Genomic DNA, 17,640 nt, shown 5'->3' on the forward strand with positions numbered 1-17,640 from the left:
AGTTTACTTTCGGAAGGTCGGTGGTCTCTTCCCAGGTACATTGTATCTGGGTTCTCTCTTCCACCAATAAAAACTGGGCGCCACTAGATAACTGAAAAATTGTTGATTGTGGCGGAAAACATCAATCAATTTTTCACAGCTGTTAATATTTTCGTGAGTAGTAAAGATAGAGGCTTTTTAGAACACCTACTGGATCCAGCAATGCATTTTTGTTTGTAAGGGTATTTATTAAGTTTAGGAATCCAGTATAGGATTTTGTTTTCGTTTTTGGAATGATAAAATTGCCAATAAAGGAGCCGAAATTACTTCATTAGAACATCTGCAAAATGTAATGAATGAAAGGTGAAGATAACGGACAGTGATCAATCTCATAACTCCTATAATACAAAATAGATAGTTGGACAAACACGGACCTATGAACACACCAGATGTGGGATCAGGTGCCTAGGAGAAGTAAGCATCCTCTGTCGACCGGTTACACCCGCCGTGAGCCCTACATCATTACTTCTCAAAAAGGAAACGCCTTCAGAAGTTCAAAATGGTTTGACACTATAACACGGTGAGTTATTAGGGCCAAAGAATAAACAGTATGTTGATGACAATAAGAAAAACGATATAAAGGAACTTAATGCACAGACTGAAAATGGTAAAAACAGCCGACAAGATTCATAAATGGACAACCTCGTTACAGACAATGAATCCATTGTTAAATCTGTTATACGAAATCAAGGAAAATGCACCATATTTAATTCTATACAGCGAGAATGAAATAAAGGATCTAATGAACATCTGTTGTACTGGCATTTTGTGCGTCATGCACGTTACTGTCACGTACTAGGAGGAAGTGTTCGTCGTTGATAATTGATTGATTGTATCTTGCTTAACGTCTCGCTCGAGAATTTTTCACTCATATGGAGACGTCACCTAGAACGGTGAAGGGCTGCAAATTTAGGCCTATGCTCGGCGCTTACGGTCATTGAGCAGTGAATGTTTATTAACGTGCCACACGACATCCGTTTTAAGGTCATCTTCGAGGACCCGTGACATTCACACCTAATGCCGAGCGTTTGGCGATGGAACTGTCACTACCTATATTAACGACTTAGGTCTGTCGCGGCCGGGATTCGAACCCTCTAATCTCTCGGCCATCGCGGCGGTTCGTCGTTGATGAAAAACAAAGACACCCAATTTCTTAGGCCCCATTTACATTCACGATAACAGCGATTTTGAAATTTGTGCTTCCTACTTAACCATCTGAGCACTTTTCTCGCAAATGCAGACACGTCAAAACTAATTATTGGCAGTCGCACTAGTCAGTGCAATAATCCATGTCTTTCCAAATCAAAAGACATACTCTGCACTCGTCATATCAAATAAAATGTAAATCAAAAGTTAACCGACGATGCTGTAGACAAAAGAAAAAGAGACAAAATTATCAACTTAATATATGGAAATGGTGATTTAGTAAATGCAGATTATACTACTTGCTTTAAAAAAAACAAACAATAGAAATCCCCTGCGATCTCCAGTAAAATTCTAAAATGCTTTCAAAAAGTTAGGGGCACCATCCAAACTAAAGTCATCCCGTGGGGATCCGGGTTAGAATAGGTCCTCAGTACCCCTTGCTTGTCGTGAGAGGCGACTAAATGAGTCAGTCCTTCGGATGATACCGTAAAAACCGAGCCCCCGTGTCACAGCAGGTGTGGCACAATAAAGATCCCTCCCTGCTCAAAGGCCGTAAGCGCAGAGCATAGGCCTAAATTTTGCAGCCCTTCACCGGCAATGGTGACTTCTCCATATGAGTCAAAGATTCTCGAGAGGGACGTTAAACTATTAATATTCAATCAATAAATCAATGAAACTAAAACTCCAACAACCTCAAAATATTCTTAAAACTTGAAAACTGGACAAACAATAACCCCAAATCTATCAACCACGCGTTAAAGCATGGAAGTCCATCTGACAGAAATAACAGATACCATCAACACTTACGTTGGAGCTCAGTTTAAAGATATCAGACGAGCTCTAGTAGGTATTGGACAATGTCAGCTTCCCATAAATTACCAACAGTTTCAAGTTAGCAACAAGAGCACCGCCAACGGTACATAATACGCCCGTGTAAAGCTAATATTTAGGGTGTTTTTCTTACATCATGATCCACAGGGGCTAAGCCCGTTTTGGGCCCGAACTCTGTGATACTATAAATATAGAAAGGGGTCTAACTCTGACCCAGATAAGAAAAACTAACCACTCGCTTCAAATGCCTAAACTAGAAAACTGACACGGTCAGCAAGGGCCCCGCTCAGGGTTATTAGAGGAAAGTGACATCTGTATTTGATATAGCAATGTTTGGGGCTGGTATATATGTTAGAATTAATAATACATAAAGATACATTGGAATGCCAATTTGTGAAAAAGGAATCATGAAGCATATTTATGAGAGACTTATGCAATTTAAATTACTTCTGTTTGACACACACTCATCCACAACAGAGTGCAACTAAATCCCATTGTAATAGGGGATTTAAAATGGATAACTGGTACAAAATATGGTACATATTATTCGAAAAGGATTATGAATTACATATTGATGTCTTGGAAAAGGAAATTCTGACATCGGGGCTCTAAGCGTTTCAAACGCAGTGTCATTTGATAAAAATGTTTAACATTTTTAAAAATATAGATTAACAGAATATGTCTTTACATACATAGGTGAGAAAGTTTCCATTATTCCTAGCCGAGACACAACATATATACGCAAAAAATCCATAAGCAAATATCAAATACTCACGTAGAAAATGTGGACCTTACCGTCAACAAGCGCAGTGAAAAACGCCACTTCGAGATTTTCACAGACGAAAGCTCGGTAACAGTAATGAATAAGGTACACTCATTTTGTATCTATTTTGTGACTTTCTTTATTAAAAGGAACAGTTCTCTAATGTGTAACGTGCACATAATTCAATAAGCAGATTCACTTTGCAACCGGATATAAGAAATTTTATTTCGTATTCCGATCCCGATCGAAAGTTGTTCTGGGAATGACGTGTTAATTCAATATACATGTAACATCAAGCATTTTTTATATCCCTTTAAAAAAAAAACCCCAAATATATACACATACACAATGTTGTAGTGTTATTTCTTGTAAATTTTCTATATATCAATACTATGCATATCATAATTCAAATTGAATTATCTCCCGTAGACAGTGGTAAATAAATACGGTCATAATGAGAATAAACAAGTGAAATCGAGAGAACGATGACGAATATCTTTGTTATTTTAAAGCTGTACATGTATGACCCGATTTTCATGTATTATTTTTATACATAATTAATTTAAAGGAGATTAATTACTTTATAACGTTATTAATGTTCCCTTAATTACATGCTTGAAAACATCTGCATGTAAAAGAAAACAGTGATAATATTATTTAGAAAGTAAATATAGTGTGGTACATATATAAATCATCTCATAAATTATACAGTGTTAGACGTCTATAAATATACCCACGCGCTTCAGGGGAATCCCAACATGATGTATTAACTCATACGCACTGTCTAGTTTTAATAAGGCTGAAAGAGCGTAAAACATCGAATTACTAAGAGGTATTTGATATTTTTATTTCTATCAAACTTATGGCACGGTACTGTTATAACAAAATGCACAGCTTTACACAGATAAGACCACCGGTGATCTGAAAGTTTGAACTGGTCACGTGACTGTCACTTGAAATGGCAGAGTGACGCGGTTATTTGTAAACATTGATTTAAAATCAAATAATTTTGGTTAAAACATGTGAAATAATGTATGATATGTCATACAGCCTGATAACTACATACGTGCGATGATTTAATAGCGTTTTTACGAGATGGAAAAAAATATTGTAATTCGGACCATACAGCTTTAAGAACCTGTGACTTGAAATTTGGCATGCAAGTAGTTAAAACATTCATCTATGCAAGGAAAACGACAAATTATGCATAACGTACCTAGTTTAAGATTTTTTTAGGCATTTGAAGCGAGTGGTTAGTTTTTTTATCTGGGTCAGAGTTAGACCCCTTTCTATATTTATGGTATCACAGAGTTCGGGCCCAAAACGGGCTTAGCCCTTGTGTCATGATTTGTAGAATTTGGCTTCAAGTGGTATCAGCAATCATCAGGGTGTGACATCCTTTCTTTCCATCGAAAAAACAAGACATATCATGTGCTCTCTGTGTAATATTTTCACTTGGCATAAGATGTATGTGTACCAAGTTTAATGGTCCTAGCCCAAACGAATCTGTCTGCATCCTGCTACTACGACCTTGACCTTAAGAAACAATATGCATCCTCCACTTGGCATAAAGTGCATTTGTAAAGTTATTTAATCGATATGACAGAGATAATTCGGTTGCAACTGAAACTCTCAATGTGCTCTCTTTTCCGCCCAGAGAGTCTTGCATTGCGTTTTCTAGTCGTAGTGAGGTCCCACGAAACGTAATCCACCATCGTTACTAAATACTCAACAACTTTATAATCTAAACGCGTCCTTCCGACGCTCTCTTAAAATTGAGGTTAGAAACGCATTGGACGTAAACGGATCGTGCGCCACCTGTAATCAAGGGCGAGTAATTTGAAGTTTTATTTGCCATTCAAAGACTAAAAATATAAAATCCAGCCAGCATCGTTTCCGATAGTAAGGAAGTCCGTTTGGGTAGGTCTATTGAAATAAAATTTTAATACACATTTTTATTAGTTAAATACATATTTCCCTTGCAAAGTCTTTAGTTTCTAGTACTATGTTTTTCCATCTACCTTCTTTTATTTAATTTGATATACATGTAACTAGCATGCTATGATGGCTGGTGCTAGCATATGAATATTTGGTTTTGTTCTTTAATTTGTGTATTACCAAGGACGGAGGCCTCTGGGGAATACCTCGGATTCAGAGGTTGCATCTTGTCCCTTTGAGGATCGTATCGTTGTTATGAATCGGTGAAGACCACGGGAACACCGCATGCTTTCGTGGGCATCTCTGAGTGCTGATTCAGGGGAACCGCACTATTGCATTTGCCGGCAGGTGGACGATGGCAATCTTATGATTCAGTGCGACAGGTGTGAGGAGTGGTTTCGTGGGAGTGACATCTGATGATGCGGAGAGAATGGACCGGTATGTGTGTCCCCCTTGTTCCTCTAAAGGTATGGGTGACTCTCCCAATCTTGTTTCTCTTTGCAGAGGACATCGGGGCAGAGTCGGAGGGGGTCACCCACAGGAGCTGGAGGGAGCGGTCCCAGCCTAAGAGAGGCGCTCCAGGGCGGAGAGTTTCTCTGCTACCCACTAGCAGAGTCGAGTGACCATCAAGGAGGATATAAACTGCCCCAAGGAAGTTGGCTGACCTTCCGAGTCCCGGTCGTTCGAACCGAGAGTCCGAAGGGCTGTGGGGTCACTACCCGGAAGCTTCGGCAGCATGTGACTCTAGTTTACTTGAATATTCACAATGGAAAATAGGTTGATTTTTTTGTCGAAAAAATTAAAACAATGAAATTTTGTTATAGAATATCATTATAATTTTCATTCATATGTCGATTCGATGTATCCCAGTAAACTCGAAACAAAAGGCCCACGGGCCTTATCGGTCACCTGAATACTAGTGAAAAAGTATCACTACTTACATGGGCTATGAAATCTAGAAAAAAATCCTGTTCTGAATATCTAAGCTAAATTCTAATATTCAGCAACAGTATAAAACAAGATGTGTTCTTAAAACTTCACTGCCCTCAAAAGTGCATACAGTGATGAAAGGCTTTAAATAATAGGTGTATTAAATTAAAACATAAAAATATATGACTAATTTGGATTCATCCTAAAGTCATAATCCTGGGTAGTGAAATTCACCATTTTTTGTACATCCTTTTCTGCTATTCCTAAGTATGCATTTAGATTTTATACAATATCAGCAAACTTACACATAAATACTATATAATAAGTTTGTCCCCACCCTGGGGTCAAAACCCTTACTCTGGGGAAAAATCAAATTTACAATTTTGGTAAGACAACCTGCTCTATCCATTTAGTTTCAATTTAGTATCAAAAACAATAAAGAAAATGTTACCCCGGGGATCATGAAATTTACAATTGTGGTAGAGGCCTTCCTGCTCTACATCACTATGCATTTAGTTTTTCTTACATGTATGTGGTTCTTGAGAAGATTTTTGAACATTGGTCAATTTTGGACAGTTTTTGCCCCGCCCCTAGGGCCCCAGGGGTGCTGGAGTCCTGAAATTTACAATTTATGTCCCCCTTGTCCCAATGATGTTTCATACCAAATTTGAAAAGAATTGGAATGATAAATTTCAAGAAGTTAAAAATGTCTATTGTTCACACATTTAATAACTGATCATTTTGGCCCCACCCTGATACCAAAACCCCTACCCCTGGAATAATCGAATTTACAATTTTGGTAAAGGACTACCTGTTCTTTCTAAATATCTATTTACTATCAATTTAGTATCGATAGCATTAAAGAAGATGTAATTTAAGCGTTTTACACATAAACACTATATAACAAGTTTGGCCCCGCCCTGGGGTCAGAACCCTACCTCGGGGATCATGAAATTTACAATTTTGGTAGAGGCCTTCCTGCTCTACATCACTATGCAGTTAGTTTTTCTTACATGTGTGTGGTTCTTGAGAAGGTTTTTGAAAATTGGTCAATTTCGGACAGTTTTTGCCCCGCCCCTAGGGCCCCAGAGGTGCTGGAGTCCTGGAATTTATAATTTATGTCCCCCTTGTCCCAATGATGCTTTATACCAAATTTGAAAAGAATTGGACTGGTAGTTATTAAGAAGACGTTAAAAACGTTCAATTGTTAACGCAAGACGGACGACGACGGACGAAAACCAATTGCAATAGGTCACCTGAGTTTACCTGAGTGTGACCGGTCGACAGGGGATGCTTACTCCTCTTAGGCACCTAATCCCATCTCTGGTATATCCAGGGGTCCGTGTTTGCCCAACTGCCTTTTTGTATTGCTTATAGGAGTTGTGAGATTGATCACTGTTCGTTACCTTCGCTTTTCATAAGGAATACAAAATAGAGTTGGGTACACACGGACCCCCTGGATAAACCAGAGGTGGGATCAGTGCCTAGGAGGAGTAACCATTCCATGTCATCCGATCACAGCTGCCGCGAGTCCTGTATCTTGATCAGGTAAACGGAGTAATACGTAGTTAAAATTTGTGTGCCCAAACGGACACGATGCTAGGTTATAATTGCAAACTACATGTAGATCATAACGATCATAGAATTTTCGAAATGCTGACTTTAAACGAGACTGTATCCCTGTCTCATCAAATTGTTAGTAGCCTACTTCGATTTATAAACTGATCATACGCAGAACAAGCCCTTGCTTTATCAAATCAGTTGAGATATTAACACCATCTGCAGGTGATAACGGAATATTGCTCCATATGGAATCAATATTGATGTTGAATCGTCTAGTATAATCTTCAACAGAATTCATAATAAGAGATGAAGTTTTGTCGCCAATTGAATGATTGGACCTCTCTGACAATTCTTCTCGTATGCTTTGTGGCTTCTGTTATAAGTGACTTCTTAGAATTGGTCTTTATATTTAACCATTATCATTGAAAATCGTCGAGTTCTCTACAGTATAATTGTCACACGCAGGTATGTCCTTCAGTTTGTTTTGTCTAACTTTCCCCATAAACCTTCTCCGCACAAATGTTCTTTGTTGGGCAATTTTAGCATTGTTTGATGTGTACATAAGTTGGGTAAAAATATTTACCACTTTCTTGGATAAAAGGCTTAAAAACATCCCACATCTAACCTTCTACATAATTCAGAATCTTTAAAGGTTGGAACAGGTGAGGTTATCATAGAAATTGTTAAAATAAACATCCAAATCGTTACTTGGTAAAGAAAAAGGACCATAAACATGCTAAGTGATTTGACAGCAGCGAAGTCGGATTCAATAGCTCTTTTATTGCACTCCCCATACATAAACATAACTACCCATTCATCCTTTTCCCAATACGGTTCTGTAAATGTCTTGCATGAAATACCAAGTGCTCTTAAAATATATAAATTAAACTTGTTTTGAAAAGCACAAGCAATAAATTCTGCATAAAATCAAAAGAACTCTTTGAAGAAATCAAATATGGTAAAATGTTTTCTCGATAAAAAAAAAACCAACCCAGCAGTATTGAAAAACATCATATTCTCTACATCATTCCGAATGGGAATTTCTTTAATACTTAGGATTTGATAGCAATTGCTACAAACAATGGGTCACTTGTAAAAAAAAAAAATTGAGACATATTCAATAAGATAAAAAGTAATTTACTTTGATAATTTCAGTTTATCGTCAACTTCCCACATATATGTAGCAATATTCCATGATCACCTGCATATGCTTTTAAAATCTCTAAACTGATACGCTAGGTAAGAGCTTGTGAACTGCATTTGGTCAATTTCTAAATCGAGGCAGGCTACTGACAAACAAGTTGATGTTACAGGGGTTTCATCAGTCTTGTTTAAAGTCAGCATTTTACAAATTCTATGGTCGTTATAACGCTCTAGTTTGCCAATGCAACTTATCATTGGGTCAAATGCTGTCTGACGTGCTTCATACCGATTGTTAGTCGTTCTTGTCACACTGATTATCACTACGGATTACTCCGTTTACCTGATCAAGGTTTAGGATTCACGGAGGGTGTGACCGGTCGACAGGGGATGCTTACTCCTTCTAGGCAGCTGATCCCACCTGTGGTTGGCCAGGGGTCCGTGTTTGCTCAACTCATTATTTTGTATTCCTTGCAGGAGTTATGAGATTGATCACTGTTTGTTATCTTCACCTTTGTATTAAAGGTTTCCTCAAATATTCACATACTAAAGGCATCAACAAGTTATTGCATTTGTTAAACCTATAATCATAACCTGGAATGAGTGTGGGTCAACATTTTGTAAATACTTAAATCAAATCCGACCCAATGGGTTTTTCTTTTGTTACATCGGATTAATCCTTTAATTCATATAAAGTAACATTTCATTGTCAACTTAGTTTTTGTATCTTCAATAAATACAATATCTATGTAAAATCTCAAATCAATGAAATAAGTCAACAGAACTTGCTGGAGGCTGAGGGTATGAATGAAGTGTTGTTTAATGCGATAATAAATATACATTTGCTTGCTGATAGTCGTTGGCGTGTTTTGAATAAGAATATGCTAAAAGCTTTCAAGATCGAACACGGTCCCAACGTATAGAGTTTTCAAATCATATTTTCCCATATTTTTTAATGATTTATTTTTGTTTGATTGTGTGAAAACATTTAAACGCAAGATAATCCACGCAGAATATTACGCAAACGACTTGACTTCGGGCCGGTAGGTGGATTCTACACATTCCTTTATCGACAGTAGTGTCAAAAGAATTCAAGATATTGAGCGGACAATATCTCCCTACATGTATGTCCAGAGTGACTTTGACCATGTAACCTAAAAATCAATAGGGGTCATCTACTCCTAAGGATGTATCGGTGTACCAAGCTTAGTGTCAACCAAGCAAATTATTTTTAAAGTAAAAGAGACAACATATTACTATATCCAGTTTGACCCTTTGCCTTTGATCATGTGAACCCAAATTAATCCTTATGGTATACCAGTCTACCAAGTTTGATGTCTGTCAAGCAAAGGGTTCTCAAGATATTGAGCAGAACAATATTGTCCTACATCCAAAGTAAATCAAACCCTTGACCATGTGACCTCAAAATCAATATTACGCGGAGAATATCTTCCTATGTCCAATTTGACCCTTGATATTGGCCATGTGATCTCAAAATTAATAGGGGAATTTACTCATTAGGATGTACCAAGTTTAATGTCTATCAAGCAAAAACAGCAAGATAATTACCAAACAAAAGTAGCTCATCGGTTTCCTTCCCTGCTTCTTGTCAAAATGACCACCCTCTATCAATTTTCCAAGATTTGGTAAAGTTATCGTCCTTGGAAAATATTACATCAGGTCCTATAGCTATTCTCGAAAACACCGAGCCCGTTTATTGACCCGATTCTTACATTAGGAACAATGGTAATAGACTGTTCGGTCAGTAATAACAAGGCAGCATTAATTTTCTTTGAATTACAACCATTACCGTGCGTATTATCGTAAAACATGGGTATAAAAGGATGCCGATTTTGAAAAATTAAATTCACTAATTGAATAATGCTCCAATTATAGAGGCTGGAAAACTTTGACCTTTTGACAAAAACTTGTAACAAAGTGTTTGTTATGGCAGAAAAATCTCTTAACAACTAAACTGTGGTTTCGTTCCGTATTACGAAAAACCATGAAGATTAGAAACCCACTACGAAATAAAGAATTTTAAGTAGAGAAGGAATGAAATTCATCATAATACAGAAAATATTGCAATACAAATACTAACATACAACATTATTTGTATATACTGACGAACTATAAAGACTCAACATGTCCTTTTTTGCAAATACATGTAATTTCTTTGATATTAGTTTCATTCTATATTGCAAACTTCACTCGCCATACATCGTGCTGGTTTTAACATTATTTACTTGTTGTACCCTCGGTGGTTTCTTTTCACACCAATGTTAGTAGCATTACATGAAATTCAAACCTAATTATAAAATGCTGGTGATATTCCACTTATAAGTACTTACTAAAAATAAAGGCTTACTTTTGTCTTATTATCGACCGCTAGGGGGCGGACGATTATGTTATGATTTACTGCGGCCCTACATCCTAAAATAATAAACTTTAAAATTGTATATATTCAAAGCCATCATTATCCTTTGATTATTCTATCAAATTGAATTATTCCTAGTTGATATGAAAGTTTGTGAGACTATGCATTTGAGTGAGATTAATTTGTTATTACTTGAATATAAGGCGAAGATAACGAACAGTGATCAATCTCATAACTCCCAAATAATACAATACAAATTAAGAGTTGAGCTAACACGGACCACTGGACATACCAGAGGTGGGATCAGGTGTCTAGGAGGAGTAAGCATCCTCTGTCGATCGGTCACACCCGCCGTGAGCCCTATATCTTGATCAGGTAAACGGAGTTACCCGTAGTCAGAATCAGTGGGCCAAGAACGGCCTAACAGGTAAACAAGGGTAGCCTTTCATGTGATAAATAGTGGGTTTTGTGTGTGTGTATTTATGAATAGTATGACTTGACAATCCAATCTAACTATTGTAAACTTTATTGCATGAAATTGTATTATGTATTGCACTACAAATTCATTGATATATATCATATATTTGAATATGTAGAACATTGAAATAATGTTGATGAATGATTTATATATTTGTTGATATTGAATAAAATAAAATAAAAAAAGAACGGCCTAACAATCGGCATGAAACACGTCAGAAAGCTTTTAATCCAATGATAGGTTGTATTGGCAAACTAGATCGTTATAACGACCATAGCATTTGTGAAATGCTGATTTTAAACGAGACTGTTGGAACCCCTGCACCATCAACTTGTTTGTCAGTAGCCTGCTTCGATTTAAGAACTGACCATACGCAGAACAAGCTCTTGCGTATCGAATCAGTTTAGAGATGTAAATACCATATGCAGGTGATCATGGAATATTGCTACATAAACATGGGAAGTTGACGATGGAGAAGTTGAAATCATCCCGTTTGTCATAAAGTTTAGTTGTTAGTTTGCCGTTAATATCTACAAATGAAAGGTGAAGATAACGAACAGTGATTAATCTCATAACTCCTATAAGCAATACAAAATAGATAGTTGGGCAAACACGGACCCCAGGACACACCAGAGGTGGGATTAGGTGTCTAGGAGGAGTAAGCATCCCCTGTCGAACGGTCACACCCGCCGTGAGCCCTATATCCTGATCAGGTAAACAGAGTTATCCGTAGTCAAAATATATAATAATTTTATAAAAAATGAATAAGTAATAGAAACATCTTTTGTAAGTATTTTTAACAGTATCAATGATTCTGAGCAAAAACAATTTTGCTTATTTTTGACAATGGAAACTAAATTAAGCGCATTATTTCATCCAATCCGGATCAAATATAGAATCGCTTTGATACACTGCACCAAAGGTACAAGTTCAAATAATTTCTTGTATATCGTCTGTATTTTCACAGATGAAAGGTGAAGATAACGAGAAGTGATCAATCTCATAACAGCTATACAAAATAGAGAGTTGGACAAACACGGATTCCTGGATATACATGTACTAGAGGTGGGATCAGGTACATAAAATCAATATTATGGAACATAATAGCATTTATGTTTAAAGCGTATATATGTGTCATTTGCCCTATTGGGGACCTCGTATAACTTTACCCCGTTGGGGGCCTCAAGTTTGTTAGCCAATCAATGGCTTGGATAGGCACGCGATAGCTTGTGTTTTGCACACGTTAGCCTTTTCATATACATGGGATTCAGTGAATACAAATTGTAAAGCGGATCAAAGTTTTTTCATTTTATTCAAATCGAAGGATCCAAATTTAATTTCTATAACAACAAGTAAGTTGAATGACTGTGCGGATTCGTTAACTTCAGTTACGTATCTATTCGCTCGGTTTGAGCTGGTATTTTCGGTGAACTTTCCTACAGTGTTGGCGTTGGAGTGGCGTGCGTTTTGTAAACAATGGCTAATGGTCATATCATGGATGTTGTGATTTTGGGACATTCCTTCATCAGGCGATTGGATGAATTCACAATCAGAAATAAAATTTCTAATCTGAATTTGGATGCGGGTGCATATTCCGTAACAATGAGGGGTAAAGGAGGTCTACGTTTATCGCATCTATCCCAGGATGCTACAATACTTAGTTTCCCCTCCGCCATCCCAGATATTTGCTTATTCAAATCGGGGAAAATGACATTAAAGTGAATTCAGACCCTCTTAAGATTGCCACGGACATTGTCGCTGTTGCAAAATTTTTACACGAAGGAGTTGGGGTTAAACATGTGTTAATTGGTCAACTGCTGCGTCATTTACCATACGTTGCGGGTCAGCGTTTCAATTCCCAAGTCATCGCCATTAATAACCATCTACGGGTAATGACAGATAATTTACAGGGGTTGATATTTTGGCCCCATCGAAGATTTTGGCAGTATCTGTCTTTCCCCAGACCTGACGGAGTTCACTTATTATCAACGCCCTCCAATTGCCAACCTATGAGAAAGTTCCTTGAGAAGCATCAGGAATGCTGTTATAATAACAGCTATTTAAATATATCAGCTGATGATATATATCTGATACATTCATGTAATGTTTGACTTAAATCTCATACTTAACCATTCAGTATAATGTTCACTGGAATCTCATAGAGTATTGAAACATTCAGTATAATGTTCACTTAAATCTCATAGAGTATTGAAACATTCAGTATAATGTTCACTTAAATCTCATGGTGAAGCATTCAGTATAATGTTCACTTGAATCTCAGAATTTTATATTATTGAAACATTCAGTATAATGTTCATCGGGATCTCATTTTGAAGCATCCAGTATAATGCTCACTTAAATCCTATATTGAAGTATTCAGTATAATGTTCACTTGAATCTCATAGATTATTGAAACATTCAGTATAATGTTCACTTGAATCTCATAGATTATTGAAACTTTCAGTATAATGTTCATCGGGATCTCATTTTGAAGCATTCAGTATAAATGCTCACTTAAATCATATATTGAGGTATTCAGTATAATGTTCACTTGAATCTCATAGATTATTGAAGCATTCAGTATAATTTTCAGGGGAATTTAATTTGAAGCATTCAGTATAATGCTCACTTAAATCCTATATTGAAGTATTCAGTATAATGTTCACTTGAATCTCATATATTATTGAAACATTCAGTATATCTTCAGTTGTTCACTTAAATCTCATTGGAGGCATTCGGTATAATGTTGTCTTAAATCTCACATTGAAGCATTCATATATGATTATTAGTCTATCGTCTGTTGCTGCATTACCCCTGGCAATCATACTAAGTTTGTAAACATTCAGTGTCATGTTTACTAGTAAATGCATTATACTGTTGATATATGTTACCCTGGTGCTATCCTCAACCGAGCAGTGCATTTAAGTGTTAGACATTTAGTATGTGTACTTACATCACCTATTAAACATTAAGTATGTTTACATGTCATGTGTATCACTGAGATATACTGCTTTGTGAATAGTCAGTACATGTGTACTTGAAGGTCATTTGAAACATCGAGTATAATTTAAAGCGTATATATGTGTCATTTGCCCTATTGGGGACCTCGTATAACTTTACCCCGTTGGGGGCCTCAAGTTTGTTAGCCAATCAATGGCTTGGATAGGCACGCGATAGCTTGTGTTTTGCACACGTTAGCCTTTTCATATACATGGGATTCAGTTTTTTGCTCTGGGTTTGTTTTGATGAATTTTTATTTGTCATCTTATAGCGTAGCATTATTTAAGTTATTTTGTCTTCTTTGGGGGAAATCAGACTTGGAGTAATTTAGCTTTGCAGGTACTTTCATGTAGAATGTATTATCTGATTTCCCCCAAAATCTTATGTTGAAGATTTCTTTCGTCATTTGGTATTGTAATAAATGACAAATTTTCAATCTCAATCATTCTTTGTTCAGATTTTTTATGACAGCAAAAACGAGCTACGGTGAGCAGAGTTTGGGTAATAGAAGCTGATAAACATAAATATCTATTTTTATGAAATTATGTACATTTACCCTTTCTTATGTAAATGTTTAAAAACGGTGTTTTAATTTGAATACTACGAGATAGCGTTTTCAGCAAACAAGCAGAAGCCGCGTTTAACATTACGCTAAGGGATCTGCTGTGTCCTCAGGTAGTGTAGATTCATGCTGTTCAAATGATGGCTATGGGGAGGTGGTCACAATTGGGGGAACAAAGTTATACATTTGAATACATAAGAAAAAATGTTTAAAACTATTTTTCTTCAAAGCAACAGTGCCATGATTAGTCACATCAAGATGCAAGTATCCACAAGTAATCTCGGATGGATATTTGAACCGATTTCTTCACCGAATTTCGGAGCAGTCTATCATAATTCATGTCTGAAATTTACATTCAGCTTCAGTCGGTTCTAGCAATTAATGTGCACTTACACGACACTGTTGTTCGCTTCAGTAAATGATTTGACTGTTAAACTATCTCTATCACTATTAATTGGGCATTGCTTACCGTCTAGGTATGTAAATCCCAAAATGAAAGCAGTCACTACATTTTCTGTTCAAATAAGGACTCCCATGGAGGAATCGTTCATCTCCTGATATTGTTGAGTTCCTTCTTTTCTAGTAATATACAGTTGGAATGGGCAGTTACAACATTTTTTTTTTTTTTTTTTTTTTTTTTTTTTTTTTTTTTTTTAAATCTCAGATACATGCATGTATACTGAAAATTACTTATATATATCCTGATAATATTGCTTATTTTGGCGATGATTCGGATCCCGTTCGTATTGATACACGCAGATCAGCGACCACTGTAGCCGGAACCATAGGTTTGCTAAAATGAAATGCGAAATCAAACCGTCGGTTTGCTGCAAGCAGTCAACGGGAAATAGCAAGCTATTTCAATGTCCATCTTTGTACAATAAGCCGGTTATTGCGACCTATCGTCATACAGGATCATTAAATGATTGCCCAAGATTTTGACCACGTCACGTCAATAAGCGAACGTACGGCAACGTCACACTACGGATGTCATGGAAGAATATCCAGGTTATTGAAACGCTGTGTGATCCTCTTCAGAAAACCCACGGACGTCACAAAGTGCAGTGTGCCAGACAGAGGCTGAATCAATACCAAAACTGGACAAGGGTCTTGTTCTCCGACGAGTCCAGAATTAACGTTAATAGTGCTGACGGTAGAACTTCAGTTTACCATCGTATACATGAACGGTATCGTCTAATGTAACAGATATGGCGGAAGTAGCGCCATGCATGGTCTGGGGTGCAATTAACACAAATTATCACTTTAAGCTGGCTACCTTAAATGGCATTTTAACTGCCAAACAAAATTCTGCAGTCTGTGTTCGTATCGCAACTCAATTACAAGTAACACGAAACTGTAATGGGAATTGATGAAAGATATTCAAGAGTCGTAACAATTTATAGTCCTCCCTTACTACATTCAGAAAATGGAGAGAAAAAATCTATCTTTTTAAGATCCTGGTCAGATTCAAGAGTCATCTTCATCAATTGAAGATGTAGAAAACGCAGGTTAAACGCTACCTGATGTATAATGAAATTATGAGCATATATTTACAGAGGAACAGGAAATTATCGGTATCATATTACATCTTCCTTTTATAATGATTATTATTATGTCTCCCCGTCACAGTAGGTGTGGCACGCTAAAGAACCCTCACTGCTCAATGGCCGTAAGTGCCGAACACAGGCGGGTGATTCTACGCACAGATGCCCAAACCAAAAATGTGAATCATGATTTTAAAACAATCATATTTCAGGATTATTCAAATATATATCGTTTCCCTAGAATTAAACTGATGAGAAAATGCAACCAGCAGTGAAGTTCCCAGTGATGACATTGAGAGATACAAGATCTGACATGTAGTAGTCGCAGCTCTATGTCATTACCGTAACAAGAAATATTTTTTATTTAAATCTTAAAATCAACTTATATTCATTATTATTTAGTGTTGTTTTTCTAAAATCAAACAGAGTCAGTAACTACATAGTAATCAAATGTAAATTAATCTACTAATTTGGACGATATACTATCATGCATTGTGTTTATCATAAATACGAAATTTTTGGAGTACGACTCTCACGTATAGTGGGTTTGAATAACAACATAGTCTGCTATTGTTTTCTGAATTGAGTAAAATAGAAGTTGTTTATAACTTCAAAAATAGCAATAGAAAACTGTGACTTTGATTTTGAAATATATTACAATTTGTATCAAGTGTTATGGTAATGACAAGGTGTTACGGTAATGACACATCCATCCTTTAATCAGTCTGACAAATATCTATCAGACTGATCTTGTTTAAAACAATTAAAATCAAAAAGCATATATGTTCCAACGAAACTTTTATTAAAGAAAATCAAATACCAATCAATTTTCTGATTGCAGCAGAAAAAAAATAATGAAATATTAACAAATTCATATATCGGATTTACAGGTCTGTCATTTTGACAACTTTAGCCCAATCAGATTTTGACAATACTTCTCATTACCAGCTCGTTAGAATTATCGCGCTTTGATGACTCTTGTGTATCATTGGTAAGAAAATGCACAAGTCTCGCGAGCAAGTGCGAGATTACTGGGACATAAACGAAACGATCATTACCCCCCCCCCCTTTTTAAGAGTTAAAATACATGGTGTATTTTTAAATAAAATAACCATTGATCAAACTGTATTTTTCAAATATTCTAACACAATCTTATTAAAAATGTTACATGTTTTTAAACTCCACCACACCTATTTCAAAAATTCCAAACAATGATGTTCTCTGTCCTAAATCCATCAATATTTTGTAATTTTCAAAATAGCTTAAATGCAGTTTGAAAACGCATTAGTTGTGTTAATTAGTGTTATAAACGTCTTTAAAAATGCAATT

This window comes from Ostrea edulis, chromosome 4, assembly GCF_947568905.1.
Source record: "Ostrea edulis chromosome 4, xbOstEdul1.1, whole genome shotgun sequence".
Lineage (NCBI taxonomy): Eukaryota > Metazoa > Mollusca > Bivalvia > Ostreida > Ostreidae > Ostrea > Ostrea edulis.